At 44.8% G+C, this 20,554-nt stretch overlaps 1 pseudogene; it reads right to left on the reverse strand.

The window, feature by feature from the left end:
- Positions 1-479: 479 nt before the first annotated feature.
- Ddx21-ps7 (DExD-box helicase 21, pseudogene 7) overlaps positions 480-20,554 on the reverse strand; it is a 26,497-nt pseudogene continuing 6,422 nt past the window's right edge.

The raw sequence follows: 20,554 nt of genomic DNA on the forward strand, positions 1-20,554 counted from the left end.
CTGTGCTGCACAGGGAAGTGCATTAAAGCTGCAACCTGAGAGAGACTTTGATCACCTCCCCAGCTGCTCTATTGGCTCCTGAGGCTCCAGTTAGAGGAGCAGCACCTGGGAAGTGCATTGAGGGCCCAATATCAGATCGATTACTTTGTCATCCTCACACTATGTATGGATGCATTCACTCATTCATTCACTCATTCACTCATTCATCATTCATTCATTCATTCATCCATTCCTACTTCTTTCCAAAAGGAAGACAGAATGACGGTTACTCAGACAGGTCAGAAGCCTCTCTGCAAGGAAGGGGAGCTGGTAAATCATCTAAAAGGAATGAAGCACTGGGGACTTTGAGAGCAGGAGGGATCCTGGGGTGCCCATTGTGAAGAGTTTCTTCTTGGCTCTACTCACTGACCAAATACTTTACTATAAACTCCACTTCTGGCCTTTGACTGTGGATCTGGTACCTTTTGTTGTCACCTCTTGGTCATTGTCCTCTGAAGTTTCTACTTCCTCCTTGCTGTCCCTGCCCTGATCCAGGAAGTTCCTGCTTCCACCCTGCTGTCCCATGAAATCACCATGGCTGCCATCCGCTGCCCCAGCCCCCTTGATATCTTTCTGGGGGTCCTTTCAGCTCTGGCTCCTCAGTGGCCATGTTGAGCTGACAGCATCTCCAACCGTGCCACTTCACCTGTGTTTTTGTGTCTGCTTCAGTGCAGACATCAAAACAAACTTCCGGTTTTCCTTTGAGGAAGACCATCCCCTTCATTTTGGCATCGATGTTCTTGCCTAGCTGCTCCTCGAGATCCTTCCAAGCATAGCTAAGTTGGACATCTCAACAAAGCACTGCAGTATCACAGTCTCAAAGGCTGCTGGGCAGTGGATCAGGGAGCACTGGTCGACCGATGTGGCCCCTGATCTGTGGAGATAGAGCAGCTGCCAGGTCTCTACAGCTCCTTTCTCCTCAGTCAGCGTCTCAGCCGACTGCTTGAAATGGCCAACGGCAGTGGGGGCACAGAGTCCAATAGTCTGATGGCATCTTTGCTGGAGGCTTTCATTATTTGTTTCAGAAGGAAGACCTATCCGTTCAAACTTAGTGCTAGCTTTCTGCACCACCTGGGGTAACTGGTACTCTTCTTTGGTAAAAGCAGTTTAAACCCCTATCCTTCCAGCTCTGCCTGTTCTTCTTGAAAGATCAAAGACTCCATTTCCATTGGTGTACAGCTGTGAACAACCAGGTCACCCTCGGGGATGTCTAACCCACTTTCAGCCAGTAAACCCACAAAACTGCCATTTCAGCACCTTTCAGGGTGATTTCCTTTTGCTTCTGCAGAATGTCCCCATGTAAGGACTGGGCATTCCTGCTTTATGCATGTGTTTTGTGACAGCTCCTGCCACCGTCCTTGGTTTCACAGAAGTTGAACATGTCCCCTTGATGACCACTGTACCCTCGGAACACATCCCTACTCACCACTGTCCTCTCTGTCTCCTGTGCTCCACAGTTAAGGCTGCTTTCTGAATCTTTTCCCAATCAGGTCCACCCGTTCATATGTAGGTTTTGTGTATTTCTTAGCAACATTAAATACTCAATGAGAGCAGGTTGCAGAGAAAAAGCAATGTTTGCGGGTTGCCTTCAGAATCGTTCTTGTATGCTATACATAAAATTTCTTCCACTTGATCTTCAAACCAATATCTAACATCTGGTCGTCTTCATCTAGGACAACATGTTAAAGGTTGGTGAGATCTAGCTTGCCATTCTGCAAGTGATCCTCAATACGAGCTGGGGTCCCAACCAGGATATCAATCCCACTCTGCACTTGTTCTTGTTGACCACCATAGGGAGTTTCACCATAAAAAACACTGATAGCTTTTATTGATGTCACTGAAGTCTTTGGTCATTTGATTTGCTAATTCTCTTGTAGATGCAGCACTAGTATCTGATTGGCTTGGCCTCTCTTCCTCTCTTGTAGTCCACCTTTAAGTTACCCAATCAAAGGGACGGCAAAGGAGAAGGACTTCCTGCTTACTGTCCATGCCTGGGCAATGAAGTCTGTCTCACTGTATACATGATGGAATGTCTTGGCTTTTAGAAAAAATGGGTAGTTCACCCCTCAAGCTTTGAGCTTTGAGAAGCTTGACAGTCTCCTCGGGTATGGGAAAATTAGAGAGAATCCTTTCTTCTCGATGAGTATTTCCTTTTCTATCTCATTACTATTTTCTTCCCCAGGAGCATCCCTGGAGTTGGAGTTTGGTTCAGAATGGGAGAGGACATTCTTGAGCCTGGGCTCTTCTCTCCCTTGTCTCATTAACTTCTTTCCCTTTCTTCTTCTTGGGCTTGGGCATGTCTGCCTCTGCTTCAGAAACTTCCTGGTTTTTGTCTCTGTGTTTTTTCCCATTGGCTGTTTTCTTCTCTAGGGACTCCTTTTCTTCTGGGATGTTTTGCTTTTACAAGCATTGTGGTCTTGAGGCTCATCCTCCTTCTTGTCCTTGTTGGATTTAGCAGAACACACATCAACTTCAGAAGGCCCTTTCTCTTTCACTGCTTTTGCTCTGGAGGAACAAGTCTTTTCCATTCCTTTCGTTGCTTCTTCTGTCTTCGATTTTGGCTTCTCCTTTCTACTTTTCCTCCTGCTTGCATTGGCAGCATCTCCTTGCTCTCCTCAGCCCTGTCTTCTCCCTACTTGGATGCACTGGGGAGTTTCCTGGTATTTTTCAGTGTGAGCTACGCAGGTCTGCCAGTCCCTCAACTGTGTGCAAAGGAGAGAGAGCGACACAGCAGCCTTCTACTTGTGATCCACTCTGCATCTCTCAATAATTTCTTCCCTTGGAAAGAGATGATGCTTACTTCCCCTGCAATTTCTGTTAGAATTTCTACTACTCTGAAAACACACCATGACAAAGGTACTATATTACTGCCTTGTCATGTACAATATTTTCTTGTGGCTGGCTCAATGGTTGTGAGTTTCCGTCCAAATCATTTTGGTGGGAAGTTAGGCAGCTTCTAGCCAGGCAGCGCAGTTGAGGCGCTGAGTGTTGTACATCATGCTCCAAAGGCAAACGGAAAACTCCTTCCAGGCAGATAGGAGGAGAATCTCCAAACACACGCATACAGTGACACACGTATTCAAACAAGCACACACCTCCAATAGTGCCCCTCCATTTGCCACGCAAGTACAAACAAACACATGCAGTTTCCAAGCTCTTTGCTCCGTGTCCACCCAGCTCCTTTTTTGGTCAGCATTTGTCTTGATCAAACAATAAACTTTCTGAACGTAAAGTACTTCTTTCTACGGGCTCCTTACATTCCCAGAAATCAACCTTCTTTGTGACTGTGACAGGCGCTTAGGTGCCAACCTTTAGGCAAGTATCTGTGAGTGTTTTTGAGATGTTTCTCTGTAAGGAACATAAGGCCCACCCTGCATGATTTTTGGAACATTTCCTCAGGGTGCATTTCCAGCTGCATCAAACTGTGAAAGCAACAAGATTCTCAAGCATCTGCTGCCTGGGATTCCTGACCATGAACACAGGGAAATCAGTTGCTTTTTCTGCGGATACCCTGCTTTTCCCACCATGAGATACTGTATCATCATTACATCTGAGCCAGGACAAACCATTCCTTAAATTATTCATTATTTAAGTCTTCATTATTTTCTCACAGAAGGAGAAATGGAAGTCAGAGAATTCCCTGTCAACTCTAGAGTCATTCCATTAGTCATGTGTCTACTCTCCTTTCCAAGTCACATAAGTATTACCAATGCCTGCCACACTTTCCAGAGAAAGCAAGTCTTTCAGACTACAGACTCTTCCAGTGATTTTTGTCCCCTTCCCCATCTCCTTCAACTGAATCTAAGGTAAATCAGCTCCTGGTCCTGACTAGAGCCTCGGTGGTGGAGGTGACCTGTGAATCTACATCTCTAGGTGGATTCCCCTACCAGACACTGTGCTAACTGGGTGTGATGGTCTCTGCACCTGTGGTTAAGCGTCTTACAAGTTCTGATCCTCTAAATATGGATAAAAGCTGAACCACTGGGGACAAGAATTACACACAGCTAGTGTGGCTTCCTTCTTCTGCAATCAAATATTTCCTAGTGAGACATTACATGTGGATCACAGTCATGATGGAGATGAAGACAGAATGCTAGGCACACTGCAAAGCTGAAAACACTCAACCTGTCATCAACGAGCTCTATTAAATCACAGCCGTAAATGGAGTTCTGAGAAACGATGAACCCTTCTTCAGTGATGGGACTCCTCAAATGCCCCTTAGTCCCCTATTAACCCCATGTGTGCCCTATCAGTCACAGCCCTTGGGGATGCAGGAGTCAGAAGATGTAGAAAACAGGGCTCCAGCTGAGTATAGGTAATGGCACTGTGCCTCTGAAAGTGTCCTAGGGAAGCATCAAGAACAAAACTAGTCAACAGTGGTTGGTTTGTCCAGACTGAAGACCAGTCTCACTCTCCTTTTCATCCCCTCTGATCCTCCTCCTCTTCTTCAACCTCTCCCTCTCCCTCCCTTCCCTGTTTTGCTCCTCCTCTGCCTCCCCTTCCCTTTCCCTCTCCCTCCTCCTCTCCCTTTCCCTTCATATCTCTCGATCAGGTCCAGTTTTTGTTACCCAACTAATCTCAGTCATGAAGTGTGAGTTGGAGAATCATTGACCTCTCAGGGTTTGGCATCAAAAACAGCCTTTCCCTCTCCCAGCAGCTGTCAAGTGCCAATGGTCTCTCACCTTGTACTTGGATTTCCAGTCCTTATCCCCACTTCCCTGTTCATAAGATTCCCTGTGGTATGAGCTTGCTTACTCTCATGCATATGCTGACAATCACTGTGAGTTTGTATTTCAAACAACACCGCTATTTCTCAGACATTGACTATTTAACTACCCCTTTGGCATTAAAGATCTTTCTAGGGCTTAACATTATTCAATTTCGCCTGCTCACTTGTCTGCGATCCCTCCCTCCCTCCCTCCCTCCCTCTCTCTCTCTGTCTGTCTGTCTGTCTGCCTCTCTCTCTCTCTCTCTCTCTCTCTCTCTCTCTCTCTCTCTCTGTATGTATGCATGTGTGTGTGTGTGTGTGTGTGTATTTCTTATCACAAGACACAATCCCACTATCTCCCTCTCCTCTCCTGTCCATACTTAACCCATGCCATCTTCCCCAATAATAGTGGAAAATGATTGTTGTGGAAGCTCTACTATGTCACCATGGCATTCACACCTTCTCATCTGCAAATTTTCATTATGGTGTTTGTTTGGTGTGGTATGAGTCTTCAGCTATTCTATCAACACTGGAATTTCAATGGACCTCTTCTCAGACATTTTGTTGTCATGGTGGTTATCTGTATCATAGACATTCTGGACTTTTAGATCTATAAAACTGGCCCTGCATGCACTCCAGAAGTTCACCAATAGCTAGATATTGGTGTCAATTAAAAGTCCTGGATTTGTGCCTGAGAAGTATCTTGTCAGGCTGATGGCTTTAGCACCCTTCAAGGAGACTGCTTACCTTGTAGTCCCTGAAAACATGGCCAGTGACACCCTACTCTTCAGGTGAAGTGCCAGTTCCTGTCTCTTGAGTATTGCAGCGAGTGAGGACATGGCCAGGTCTGTTACACATGAGCACAGGGCCAGCTCTCCTGCCTACCACAGATATCATGATGAATAAGGGGAGAGGGGTTTCTCCATCATCCTCACCACTGCCTAGCAGACAAGAGACAGAACCCTTGGGGTCTTTTCATTCACAGCCCATTTATCCAGGGCTAGATCTATTGTGCTGCCCAAGCAAGGTTAAGGACCTGAACTCCTGAGTGTTCTAGCAGGTGGATGACAGGGGCTGCTCTCCTGTTCTGGTCACACCAGAGTCAAGTGTCATGCATGCCATAGGTGGTGAGGTACAAGGGCAGAGCAGGGTGTCTTTTTCTTGTCCACACCACTGAATGGGCAACAGGTGGCAGTGCCAGGCAATGTTGGGCAGTGTCTGACATGCCTCAGGGGAGTTTTACTGGAGAGCATGCTTATGTTGTCTCTTTTTTAGCATGAAAAACTCCAGACCAAGTCTGAAATACAGTGTCCTTGTTTTGGAGTCAGGTAGCCAACTGATGGTCCTGGTGTTTGGAATCTGGTGACTAAGATTACACAGCTACACTGACCGCTTTTTCTGTGTTGAGGAGCAGCTTTCTTGTGCAAGACAACTCACACGTGCACAGAAAACAGCTGACTAAAGATTTGCCCCTCTTTCATGGCACTGGTAATTGTGGATTGCTCATATCACTCATAACAAACAAACCAGTATCAGTTTTTTTCTGCCCTACTCTATAAATCTGACCTTTGTCCCTCCTATATGGTGAGTTCTGGTTCCCAGTTATTACTATTTGGTTGCTGTCTTGTTTTAGACAAGACAGTCAAGCTCAAAAATATATCTCCACCTTTCTCCAGACCTATTTCTAAACATACTAGGTACCAACACTTACCAGGACCATGAGACCCTTAAAAGTATTTGCCAAGCTCATGGTAGAACTGATGGGGGCTATTAGGAAATTTTGCTGTTGTTTGGTGTTTGGCCTCAGATCTTGGAAAAGAATCTAAAAAGGGTTAAAAGATTTGAGGATAGAAATAGGTCCTGATTCCTGGAGACTGCTTAAAAGTTTTAAAATAAGCATGACTGTGTGAGAGAAACGCTACTAAAGATAAGAGAGACCCCAGAGGGGAAGCCTGAAACACCCGGAGAGGAACAGGGAAGAATGATGCCTGGTCCTATGTCAGTGAGATTACAGAGAAGGTCCATGCTCCATGCTGTATTTCCCTCCTACTGGGCAACAGAGGTGAAAGTACAAAGCTCAAATAATCAGGCAGTTATCCTGGACTAGCGCCATATCCAGTACTGTTAACTTCAACCCTGCCAGCTTGCTGCCCTACACTAAGCCAACAGAGCCTCTTTCAGAGAGCAGAGGAGTTGTGGTCGTCAAAGTCTTTCAACATAGACAAGAGAACAAAAGGTGACTTTGTGATGCTGGAGTTTATGCAGAAAGATGTCTAGCCATGAAACAACACGAGAGCAAGGTACATTCTAGGTTCTTTCCCAGGCCATATCACTTAAGTTCCAGCTGCTGGACCTTGGAGATAAGCACATCCAGATGGACACTAGGAGTTCAGCTTCAGCTTGTTTGGGAGCAACAGGACTTCTCAGTGAATATCTCTTTGGTGGCTCCAGGTGGAAAAGTCAGACCCCTTTATTTGTACCTCATGCAACATGGGATCTGAAGAGGTAGAATGCTTCCTCCCTAGGTATATGCACACTGGTACAAGACTGACATGCTGTCATGTTTGTTAAGGAAAAGGTGTGTGTGCCTCTGCCTGTTTAAGAGGACAATGCTTCTGGTAGCTTTTCATAGGGACCCTCTAATTTGTTGAGTTGGCATGATTTGAATTCTCCCAGGTCCTCAATCTACAAAGTGTTGATATAAGCCACTGGTCAGGGGATTGCCTATTGCTCCCTCCATGATGTTAATACCAAGGCTTTTTTAAAAAGTCTAAGCCATAAGTCCCTGTCTTTTAAAGCCTTTTGCTGGGTGACCTAGTCTTTTCCCACCACATGTTCTAAATCCCAAGACAACAACTTAGGTAGAGCAGGTGCTGATGGGATATTCCAAGTATGAGATGGATGTGAGACTGGATCCAGAGATCTCCTGTGCCTGTCACCTTGAAACAGTTCCATGACTCACAGACACCTGGTGTGGTTCACCCCAATAGGGCTGCACTCACTCAGAAGGCCATCTTACAGGGGCTTTGTTCTAATCTATTTTTAAACACAATCTGAATAAAGGGTTTACCCTCTTTGAAGACTTGGGCCTGTAGGTATTCTATCCACGTGTCCTCAAGAGCTCAGTAGATTGGGCTCTACCTGCAAAGGCATCCATAGGGTCAGTAACCATATGGACTGCTTGGGCTCTGTCTTGTTTTGCTAGATTATTTGCAATACCTCTCCATCTGTCTCTGTATATAGAGAAGTAGGAAACCATGATTTGCTTTGTATTCTGGTCTTCACCCTGGCTTGGATCTTTAATCTAAAGCAACCATTCCAAGTGGTAACTCCTAGTGAAATCCAGGGGGTCATGAAAGTTGGAGAAGGGATAGGACACAGATTAGTGGGTGAGAATGTATTCTCAGAACCCAAGAGGGCATTTCATACCCCAAGACTGATTTTTACCATAGTGCCCAGCTCTGGTTTAGCTTTCTGGATACCAGATGCTGTACAAGCAGGAACTTTGTGCCTTTTCTGAGGTAAGACCCACCTGCCTTGTGAGGAGCCTTCTTTTATGAATGCATGACTGTCCGGTACAGTCAAGTCAGACCGGGGTCTACTAGCAGATTTCCTGATTTGCTGACACATGGAAGGTTATGAGGGACACACTTGAAGCTCATGTTGAGGGGATCAATGTTTGTTAATGTTAGAGGAAGGAACGGGAAGGAATAGATGACCCTCGAGATGCTAAGTAATATTGAATATATATGAGGCATTGTCTCTGTGGGCTTGGAACTTTGTTCCCCATGATTCTATAAACTATTGTCAAGTCCAGGAGAACCTGGAGACTCATGTAGTATGGACTGAGCAGCCCTAACCATTTTGTTCTTTGTTTAATTTCTTTTATTTAGTAAGCATTCTATTCATTCACATGTCAAATGCTATCTCACATCCAGGTTACCCTTCCATAAGCCCCATCCCACATCTGCCCTCACAGCCCTCTGCTATGTCTATATGTAGGTGCTCGCCCACCCCCTACCCCCTCCCACTTCTCCAGTTTACCCCTATGCTGGGGGAATCAAACCTCTACAGGACCAAGGGGCTACCCTCCCATTGCTGTCAGGCAATTCTGTTCTCTGATAAATAGGTATTTGGAGCTATGGATCGCTCCCTGTACACACCTTATTCAGAGATTAAGTCTCTGGGGCGACTGGGTTGTTAGTTAGGCCAATGTTTTTCTTCCTATTGGGTTACAATAACCCTCTCCTTTTCCAGTCCCTGTGACAGCTGCTCCACCAGGGTCCCTGAGTTCAGTCTGATGGTTAGCTCCAAGCATCCACATCTGCATTGCTCAGTTGCTTACCAAGCCTCCCAAGAATCAGTCAAACCAGGTTCCTGTTTAGCAAGCGCCTCATGACAAAGACAACAGTTTCAGGTTTGGTATCTGCACACAGTGTGGATTCCCAGGTAGGAAATTTCCTTGAGGACCCTTCCTTCAGTCTCTGCCATTTTTTGTCCTTGTTCTTCCTTTGGACAGGAACATTTCTGGGTAAAATACTTTTGAGATGGGCAGGCTCAGTCCTCCATTGGGGACTGTGCCTATATACTGGAGGTGGTCTCTTCAGGATCTATGTCCCTCTTCTCTGCATATTTAGTCTAAAGCCATTCTCAGTGGTCCTAGGAGCCTCTCATTTCCTGGTCTGTGGGACCCTCTGGTGGCCATCTCCAGTTTGTAATCCCTGTTACATATTTTTATCCATTTCCTAAACCTCACTTCCTGTTTACCATCTCCTCCACTATCTTATATTGCCCCTTTATTTCCTCCTCCTCCTGTCTCCCTCCCTGGTCCCTTTATTCCTCCACCTCCTGCAATAATCCTGTAACCTCCTCAATGCAGAACTGAAGCATCCACATCCTGATTTCCTTCCTCCTTAGCTCCATATGGTCTGTGGGTTTTATCATGGGTATTGTGAGCTTTTTGGCTAATATCCTCTTTTCAGTGAGTACAAAGTGTGTGGGTTTTTTGTGACTGGGTTACCTCACTCAGCATGATATTTTCTAGCTCCATCCATTTGCCTGAGATTTTATGAAGTCATTGTATTTAATAACTGACTAGTATTCTACTGTGTAAATGGGCCACATTTTCTGATCCATTCTGCTACTGAGGGACTTTTGGTTTGTCTCCAGCTTGGCTGTTACAAATAAGGGATTTATCAATATAGTGGAATATGTGTCCTTGCTATATGTAGGGGACTTTTGTGTATGTGCCCAGTAGTGGTAACCTTTGTCTCTGAGAGTTATATTCTGTCTTTCCAGTAATCCCCTCTCCCAACATAGAAGGCTGCTGGACATTTTGCCAGACAGACACACATACTCTGCTCTCCTCTCTAGGGACAGTTAGCTCTCATTGTCTTTCAACTCTCATCACAGGCACCGATGGTCACATTTCAAGCTTTATTTCCTGTCCCAGTCCAGGAGGATTTGGATCTTTCTTGCATGAACTCTGTTCTCTCCTCAATTAACCATGTCCTATTTCTTCAGCCAGCTGAGAAGATGCCAGAGCAACTACATGTACCCTAGCCTCAGCAGACAGGCCTTGCCATACTTTCAGAGTCCTCTGCCTATCAGAAAGTCACTTGTTGTTGTTGTTGTTGTTGTCGTTGTTGTTGTTGAGAAATATCCATAGCTCACCTGTTGTTGTCCTCCCTCAGTCACCTTCTCTTCACTGTGACCAAAATGGCAGGAGGAAAGTAAACACTCTGCTGAGCCATCTGTGTCTGTCCACCAAGTTTACCCTTCTATTCCTAATGGGCCCTGTTCACAGGGGCTGAGGTCTGCAGTTGCCATTCTTTACTGTTGTGTCTCTCCGTTCTCAGTTCTAACAAGGCTACGTAAAGTACACTGGGGTGGAGTAGGTAAGGCAGTAACCTGAGACGTGGAGCTGAGATACTGTGGCCTCAGCTCATGCTCCATAAAGGATGCAGCCATTTGGCCCCATGGAGAACAGGAGCACTAGATGTTGCCTTGTCCAGCAACCCCTCAAGCCTATTTCTGCTGGAGTAAGGGAGGCCCCAGCCTGCCTAGGGGGGATGTGGTTCAAAATGAACATCTTTTATATTATGGTTCCATAAAGAGTCGGTTCATATATTCAAATGTTGGGAAATGAGTGGTCAGAATTGTCAGTGAAAGTTACTCAATACATTTTGAGTCCCTTAAACTCAGGCAAGGAAAATCAGACCTGTATATTCCCTGAGGTCTTCAGGGGTCCCAGGGTCTGTCTAATGGAAAACATTCTACAGGAACATGGAAGGATTTCTAAAGCAGGTTATGTATATTAGGAGGGTTGATTTAGGAATATCTGAATACAGAGGGCACTTAGCTCCTAACATTGGGAGTAAGTCTTTTACTATGTGGCAGTTCTCCACGGGTATTTTCCCATCTCCTTGGTCGATGCCTCCATTGATGAGACAAACTCAGCACCAATCCAAGAGTCACCACTGGACCTCTGGATGAGCCCAGCTGTTTGTGAGAAGAGCTTCAGAACATACAATATCGACACCAACTGCCATCTCATCTGTACATTGGCATTTCTCTCCAAATGCCTTTTTATTGTACAATGAGCATCTTTCTCCAACAGGGAGCCTACTTCCCTGTACATATGGAATCTGTTGTCAACTGCCATCTTTTTTGAACATAGACTGTCTATCTGCAATTATGTTCTTCCCCAAATGGAGCGCATCTCGTGCAACCTGCCTTCCTCCAGGGACAGAGAATAACTCTGAGCAACTGAATCCCCTGACTGCCTCTAAAATTCTTAAGTGGAAGAAAAATAGTCTTGGGGCCCAGAACTAATATCTCAAAATTGACATCTCTCTAAACCATTCAGATGAACTGTGAGAACAGTAGAAGATAGGAAAATTCGGTCTGATTAAATCAGGGTAGAATTATCCCCAGTTTCTTATAAAGTTATGTAGGGGTATGTCAGGTAGTGTCTTGGAGATATTTGTGTAGAGATAGGAGTATCTGATAGAATCTGTACGTTATGTCCAGTTCTGAGGAACCCTGTCTGACAAACGAGCAAAGTTCAATGATGAGAACATATATAATTGAAAAATTAATAGATCAGGAAGAAGGCATGGGAAGCAAGGGTTAAATAGTGTAGTGTCAGTAGTCATCTAAGAAACCTAGCCTTATGGCCAGCACCACAGGAAAAAACAACTCAGGAGTCAGTATGTGATACTCTTTCCAATTGGCCAGGGTGCATTTGAGATCATGAATCCTGCCTGCCACATAAAAACACAGACCTTAGTGATTATAAAACTGTAGAGGTCATCAAATATCTCATTGGAAGGATCCAGGCACAAATATAAACAATGAAAACACTATTCCATTCTAATATCAATAGCCTCTATCAGATTCTAGGAACGTCAATTCAGATCCATCTACTTTCTGAGAATTCTCCAGAAGAAAACGTCCTTGACCAAAGAGTGGAAGGGGGGCATGTTGCAGAAGGAAGAGCATAGAAAATATTTGGACACTTATGGGCATCAATAAAGTACTACCACAAAAATTGAACTTGTCCATCCACACATAAAATTCCAGAATATCCACAAAGATGCAGTGGATAATGTAAAATGCAGAGACATCACCAGCCCATCAATGCAGACACAGCCCCTCACTGAAATGGCAGCATAGGACCAAGGATTTTATGCTCCACAGCTCACACTAGGAGAGCCACAGGATGGCATGGAGGCAGATGGGTAGAGTGTGGGCAAGCTACTCTATTATATCACCACAGGGTCCCATTTCTTCAGTGGAAGGACCATGAAAGAGATCAGAAATAGATTGTCACAGGGACCTATGACATTGTAACTCACTTCTGGCAACCGAAAACCTGATGCACCAAATTCTTACAGTTTACCCAGAGATAAGGCCCTCCATTGAGAACATTGAGAGACATTTTTGTGTAATGAGAGGAAATGTGAAGTACTTAGCTCGACTGTCACCTATCCAGATTCTCAAACTGTAGACATGCTCGAAGGTATAGAACTTTATAGTTGTAAGAAATTAAATCCTTGAAAAAGTAAAACTACCGTAAAATGATGGGGGACATATTTAAATTTAAAAGAACAGGAACAGAGGGCACTTGAGCATGGGTCTAAGACTTTTGTCATTACTGGGCTTACATGCCCTATGCCACCCAAATCATGAGCACATCCCTTTATTCTCTTCCTCCACCAAAGAGAAAGGGGAGTAACCCCAACTATGGCCTCATTCATATCCAGCCCTAGGAGAGCATGGGCCTCCTGCCCTGACACAATAAGGCCAGTAGTGGCAAGAAGTGCTTCCATGCCTGCCACTACATTACAGTGTGCCAAGAAGAGGAGCACAGAGACTGCCTGTGCCCTCCATTCTGGAGATGTGTCTACCCACTGAGCCCACATCAGCATACCAGAAGAGCAAATGTCCCTGCAATCTAAGTAATTCTTAGACAAGGAGCTCTAAGTAAAGCCTCAGAGGATTGTGTGCTTCAAGGGACTAGACAAGAATATCAGGGGTTTCCTTTCAAGAATCTGTTGCCTCAAGGAGTCTCAGACAAAACCCTACTACATATCTCTCAAGAATATGGGTCCTCTGACAAGGCAGGACACAGAACCCATGAATTTCTAGGCAAGTACGGGATGGTGCATCACTTCTTGACCTTCTTCACTATACCATGCTACAGCCATTAGCCTCTTCTAGGACCTACTAAAATCAAAGGGGGTCAATCTAGATACTGAGTGTGCTCCAGCAGGGGACTTCTTGAACTAATAATGGAGGAGGCCCCGAGCAGGAAGATGGGGTAAAAATATTTGTGCAAATAGTGACAGCCATAATGTATTGAAACACCCTTGACTTTGTCTATGCAAAGATAAAACACCAGAATATCCTCAGCGAGTCAGAGGTTGATGAGAAATAGACAGAGATGACCTGAACCTCAATGCAGACTTTGCATCTTCCTGAAAAGGCAGCATGGGTCCAAGGGAATTATGCTGTAGACCTCACACTAGATGAGCCATTTGATGGCAAAAAAGGCAGATGCGGACAGTTTGGGCATGCTCTTATATTACCTGACCACATGTTCACAGGCACTGAGAGTAAACACCATGGAAGAGACAAATATTGTCACAGGGACCTATGACATTGCAACTCACTTCTCTTGGCAAATTGAAATCTAAATCCCCAGACACTTACAATCTCCCCAAAGTTGAGTTCCTCCACAGAAAACATGGAGGGACATTCCCAGGTAATGAAATGTGAAGTTAATATGTAGACTGTGACTTCTCCAGATTCTAACATTATGGACAGGCTTTGAATCATGGAGTTTCATGTCAAGTAACTGGAATCCCCCCAAAAAGTAAATGGAAAAGATGGGGCCCTAACTACTCTAGAAGAACAGACACAAGATGTGAGCATGCATCTAAGACTTCATCCAAGCCTGTGGATCCAGGTGCTCCACCACCCTGACTCCTGCACACCCCTTCATGTCTTGTCTTCCACCCAACGGAAGGGCCTGTGAGCCCAACTGTGCCCTCCTCCTTTACCAGCCTTCAGGAGAGCATGGACCTGCTGCCCTGACTCTGTCAGGACACAGTGGGCAAGAAGTGCTCCCATGCTTTCCATTGCTCTACACTGTCCCAAGAGGAGGAGCAGATACTGCCTGTGCCCTGTATTCTGTAGATGGGTCTGCCCCTGTGAACACATGAGAACATCAGAACAGGAAATTCCACTGTCGCCTGAGGAAGACTTGGACAAAGAAACCTTCATCACCCTCTCAGAGAATTGGGTGTCTCATCAGAATGGGCATAAGTGACAGCTTCCCTGTTGTTTCCTGTTTCCTTTTCTGTTATTTCCAAAGTCTCTGAAGACAAGCCACAACCCCCCACCCACCCATATCTTCCAAGAACCTAGGTCCTCTAAAGCAGGGAGGACGCAGTAGGAAATGAAATGGTATGCTTGTATGGGAGTGTTCATCACAACATTGACCTTGTACACTACACCATCCTATTACCATTAACCTCTTCTAGGTTCTAGTAACATCAAATCCTTTCCAGCTAGATACTCAGTATGTTCCAGCAGGAAACTTCTTTGACCTCAGAATAGAGGAGGGCCTGCTGCAAGAGGAGGAGTCAAAGAATTCTATTTGGGCAGATAGTGCCGGACATAAAGTATTGCCACTATCTTGACATTGTTTATTGAGACATTAAACATCAATGCATTTTGCAAATTGCAGACTGACATATGAAGCTAATAGTGCTTGCTTACCAGGATCAAAATCAAATATTCTTATTAATATTCCTCTATCTTCTCACATTAAAGCATTATATGTGCACCAAGGTGGCATTGCCTGAGAAGACGTAAACAAATACCTGTGTAACCCAGATGTGGAATCAGCAAAAGACCACAGAATTAGTCTACCTGAGTCTATCTTATTCAACATTGACTTCACAGGTGCTCCATGCTCAGGAAAGCGTGTGGGGTCACTTAGAAGAAGGGGTTACTTGGGCAGTTGTTCTCTATGTGCTTCAGCCAGCACTGGCTTCAGCTTGGATAAGCTGCATTTCTGAAGCCTCTGATAGCAGGATCACCGCTCATGCTTGTCATTGTTGATATTTGTAAGTACTCCAAGTGTCCAGGACAGTGGATCGCCCTTCCCTTCAATAGCATGCCTTTAACATTCACAAATATATATTAATGACTCGACAGCAAAGGGCACTAAAATATCCACTGGCTTTGACTTTTCAATGAGTAAATTTCAGTGCATTGGATCCACTAAAGCAATAGCTACTAAGGTCTGCATGTTCCTTACATTCGCTGCAAAAAGACACCTGGACCCAGGCAGCAAACGTATAGAAGTGAATGTGTGCTTTAAACTCATTTACAAGTTGAGTATCCACTGGGATCATCAAAACCATTGTGAACAGAACAGCTGAGAGCTCACTTGGAACACAAGTGGGAGGCAGAGAGAGAATCAATTGGAATGGCCTGGGCTTTGATACCTGTAAACCCAGCCCCAGGGACACTGCTCTTCCCCAGACTATACTGCCTAATTCTTCCTAAACTGTTATCCCAACTAGGAATTGTATTGAAGCACATGACCCTAGGGGGACCAACCTAATTCAATCTCCTGCATAGGTGCTGATCATTGTCACTAGGAAGAAAAAGGCTGTGAAGGCAACAGTCAAGACAGGCACTGTGCTGAGGTAGTGAGCCGGACACTCTCCACCTCTCCAGGTCATGTTCTCATGGATCATTCATGAGGGAATTATAAGTGAAAAAAAAGGAAAACACCGTGTGGATATGTTTGTGCTTTGGACTGGGGTTTGGTTCCTATAGTCCAGGGAGATGTGGTTTTTTTCCATGAAACCAAATGATTCCTATGTACCTATTTTGGCTCAATTTCAAGTCCACATATTGGGACTAGTAATATTTGGTTGCTGTCTTGTTTTAGACAAGAAAGTCAAGCTCAAAAATATACCTACACCTTTCTCCAGACCTATTTCCTTCTAAACTGGTTAGGTACCAACACTTACTAGGACCATGAGGCCCTCGACAGTGTTTGCCAAGCTCATGGTAGAATTCATGGGACCTAGTAGGAAACTTTGCTGTTGTTTGCTATTTCCTCAGATCTTGGAAAAGTATCTAAAAATGGTTAAAAGATTTGAGTTTAGAAGTAGTACCTGATTACTGGAGACTGCTCAAAAGGGTTTAAAATAACCATGACTATGTAAGAGAAATGCTACTAAAATTAAGAGAGACACTAGAGTGGAAGCCAGAGACACCAGGAGAGGAACAGGGAAGAATGATGTCTGGTCCTATGTTAGTAAGATTACAGAGAAGGTCCATGTTCCATGCTGTATTGGCCTTTCTCTGGGGCAACAGAGGTGGAAGTACAAAGCTCAAATAATTAGGCAGTTATCCTGGACTAGCACCACATTCAATACTGTTAATTTCAATGCTGCCAGCCTGCTGCCCGACTCTACGCCAACAGAGCCTCTTTCAGAGAGCAGAGGAGTTGTGGTCATGACTGTCTCTCAATCTAGATGGAGGGACAATAGGATTTGACATGGTGATGCTGCAGTGGATGCAGACAAGATGTCTAGCCGTGAACCAACGTGAGGACAAGGTACATTCTAGGTTCTTTCCTTGGTCGTATCTCTTATGGACATTGGAGCTCAGCTCATCCAGATGGACACTAGGAGTTCGGCTTCAGCTTGTAGTGGGTCCACAGGACCTCTGAGTGAATATCTCATTTGTGGTTGCAGGTGGAAGGACCCTTTTATTTGTACCTCATGGAACATAGGATCTGAAGAGGTAGAATGCTTCCTCCCCTAGGTATATGCACACTGGTACAAGACTGACATATCCTGTTTGTCAAGGAAAAGGTGTGTGTGCCTCTGCCTGTTTAGGAAGACAGTGCTTCTGGTAGCTTTTCCCAGGGTTCCTCTAACTTGTTAACTCTGCATGATTTGAATCAGGGGCTCAGTGGAATGGGCTCTACCTGCTAAGGCATCCATAGGGTCAGTAACCATATGAACTGCTTGGAGTCTGTCTTCTTTTGCTAGATTATTTGCAATACCTCTCCATCTGTCTGTGTATATAGAGAAGTACGAAGCCATGATTTGTTTTGTATTCTGGTCTTCACCCTTGCTTGGACCTTTAATCTAAAGCAACCATTCCAAGTGGTAACTCCATAGGGAGATCCAGGGGGCCATGAAAGTTAGACAATGGATGGGACACAGATTAGTGTTGAGAATGTATTCTCAGAACCCAAGAGGAAAACTCATACCCCAAGACTGATTCTTACCATAGTGCCTAGCTCCGGTTCAGCTTTCTGTCTGGATACAAGATGCTGTACAAGCAGGAACTTTGTGACTCTACTGAGGTAAGGCCCACCTGCCTTGTGGGGAGAAATTTTGCCTTCTTTTATGAATGCCTGACTGTCTGCTAGAGTCAATCAGACCGGGGTCTACCAGCAGATTTCCTGATTTGCTGCTTCATGGAAGGTTATGAGGGACACACTTGAAGCTCATGTTAATGGGATCAATGTTTGTTGATCTTAAAGGAAGGAACTGGAAGAAAAAGAGAGGCCTCCATATGCTTAGAGATACTGAATACATATCAGTCATCGTCTCTGTGGGCTGGGGACTTTGATTCCCATGATACTATAAACTATTGTCAAGTCCAGGAGAACCTTGAGACTCGTGCGGTACGGACTCAACAGCCCTGGCCATTGCTTTTCTTTGTTTCATTTCTTTTATTTAGTAAGCATTCCATTCATTCACATTTCAAATGCTATCTCACTTCCAGGTTACCTCTCCACAACCCCCGTCCCACATCTGCCCTCACACCCCTCTGCCATGTCTATATGAAGGTGCTCGCCCACCCTCCCATCCTCTCCCACTTCTCCAGTTTCTCCCTATGCTGGGGAAATCAAACCTCTACAGGACCAAGGGGATATCCTCCCCTTGCTATCAGGAAAATATTTTCTTCGATAAATAGGTACTTGTAGCCATGGATCCCTCCCTGTACACTCCTTATTTGGTGGCCTAGATTCTGGGACCACTGGGTTGTTTGTTAGGCCAATGTTTTTCTTCCTATTGGGTTGCAATAACCTGTCGTTCTCTACTCCCTGTGACAGCTGCTCCACCAGGGTCCCTGAGTTCAGTCTGATGGTTAGCTCCAAGCATCCACATCTGCATTGCTCAACCTGCCTCCCAAGAATCAGTCAAACCAGGTTCCTGTTATCAAGTACTTCATGACAAAGACAACAGTTTCAGGTTTGGTGTCTGCACACAGTGTGGATTCCCAGGTAGGAAAGTTCCTTGAGGACCCTTCCTTCAGTCTCTGCCATTTTTTGTCCTTGTTCTTCCTGTGGACAGGAACATTTCTGGGTAAAATACTTTGAGATGGGCAAGCTCAGCCCTCCATTGGGGTCTGTGCCTAAATACTGGAGGTGGTCTCTTCAGGATCTATCTCCCTGTTCTCTGCATATTTAGTCTAAAGCCATTCTAATTGGGTCCTAGTAGCCTCTCATTTCCTGGTCTGTGGGACCCTCTTGTGGCCATCTCCAGTTCATCATGCCCATTACCTATTTTTATCCATTTCCTAAACCTCTCTTCCTCTTTACCATCTCCTCCACTATCTTATATTGCCCCTTTATTTCCTCCTCCTCCTGTCTCCCTCCCTGGTCCCCTTATTCCTCTACCTCCTGCAATAATCCTGTAACCTCCTCAATGCAGAACTGAAGCATCCAACCCTGGTCTTCCTTCCTCCTGAGCTCCATATGATCTGTGGGTTTTATCATGGGTATTGTGAGCTTTTTGGCTAATATCCTCTTTTCAGTCAGTACAAAGTGTGTGGGTTTTTTGTGTGACTGGGTTACCTCACTCAGCATGATATTTTCTAGCTCCATCCATTTGCCTGAGATTTTATGAAGTCATATTATTTAATAGCTGACTAGTATTCCATTGTGTAAATGTATCATATTTTTTGCATCCATTTTTCTACTGAGGGACTTTTGGTTTGTTTCCAGCTTCTGGGTTTTATAAATAAGGGTGTTATCAACATAATGGAGCATGTATCCTTGCTGTATGTAGGGGAATTTTTGTGCATATGCCCAGTATTGATAAACTTTGTTTCTGAGTCTTTATTTTCTCTCTTTCCAATAATCCCCTCTCCCCACCTAGAAGACTACTGGACGTTTTGCCAGACAGACCCACATACTCTGCTCTTCTTTTTAGGGACAGTTAGGTCTTATTGTCTTTTCACTCTCATCACAGACACAGATGTCCCAATTTCAAGTTTATTTCCTGTCCCAGTCCAGGAGGATTTGGATCTTTCTTGCATGAACTCTGTTCTCTCCTCAATTAACCATGTCCTGTTTCTTCAGCCAGCTGAGAAGATGCCAGAGCAACTACATGTACCCTAGCCTCAGCAGACAGGCCTTGCCATACTTTCAGAGTCCTCTGCCTATCACAAAGTCACTTGCTGTTGTTGTTGTTGTTGTTGTTGTTGTTGTTGTTGTCGTTGTTGTCGTTGTTGTCGTTGCTGTTGTTGTTGTTGTTGTTGTCGTTGTCGTTGTTGTTGTTGAGAAATATGCCTGTTGTTGTCCTCCCTTAGTCACCTTCTCTTCACTGTGACCGAAATGGCAGGAGGAAAGTAAACACTCTGCTGAGCCATCTGTGTCTGTCCACCAAGTTTACCCTTCTATTCCTAATGGGCCCTGTTCACAGGGGCTGAGGTCTGCAGTTGCCATTCTTTACTGTTGTGTCTCTCCATTCTCAGTTCTAACAAGGCTACGTAAAGTACACTGGGGTGGAGTAGGTAAGGCAGTAACCTGAGACGTGGAGCTGAGATACTGTGGCCTCAGCTCATGCTCCATAAAGGATGCAGCCATTTGGCCCCATGGAGAACAGGAGCACTAGATGTTGCCTTGTCCAGCAACCCCTCAAACCTATTTCTGCTGGAGTAAGGGAGGCCCCAGCCTGCCTAGGGGGGGTGTGGTTCAAAATGAACATCATTTATATTATGGTTCCATAAAGAGTCGGTTCATGTATTCAAATGTTTGGAAATGAGTGGTCAGAATTGTCAGTGAACTTTACTCAATACATTTTGAGTCCCTTAAACTCAGGCAAGGAAAATCAGACCTGTATATTCCCTGAGGTCTTCAGGGGTCCCAGTGTCTGTCTAATGGAAAACATTCTACAGGAACATGGAAGGATTTCTAGAGAAGGTTATATATATTAGGAGGGTTGATTTAGGAATATCTGAATACAGAGGGCA

This window comes from Rattus norvegicus, chromosome 7, assembly GCF_036323735.1.
Source record: "Rattus norvegicus strain BN/NHsdMcwi chromosome 7, GRCr8, whole genome shotgun sequence".
Taxonomy (NCBI): Eukaryota; Metazoa; Chordata; class Mammalia; order Rodentia; family Muridae; genus Rattus; species Rattus norvegicus.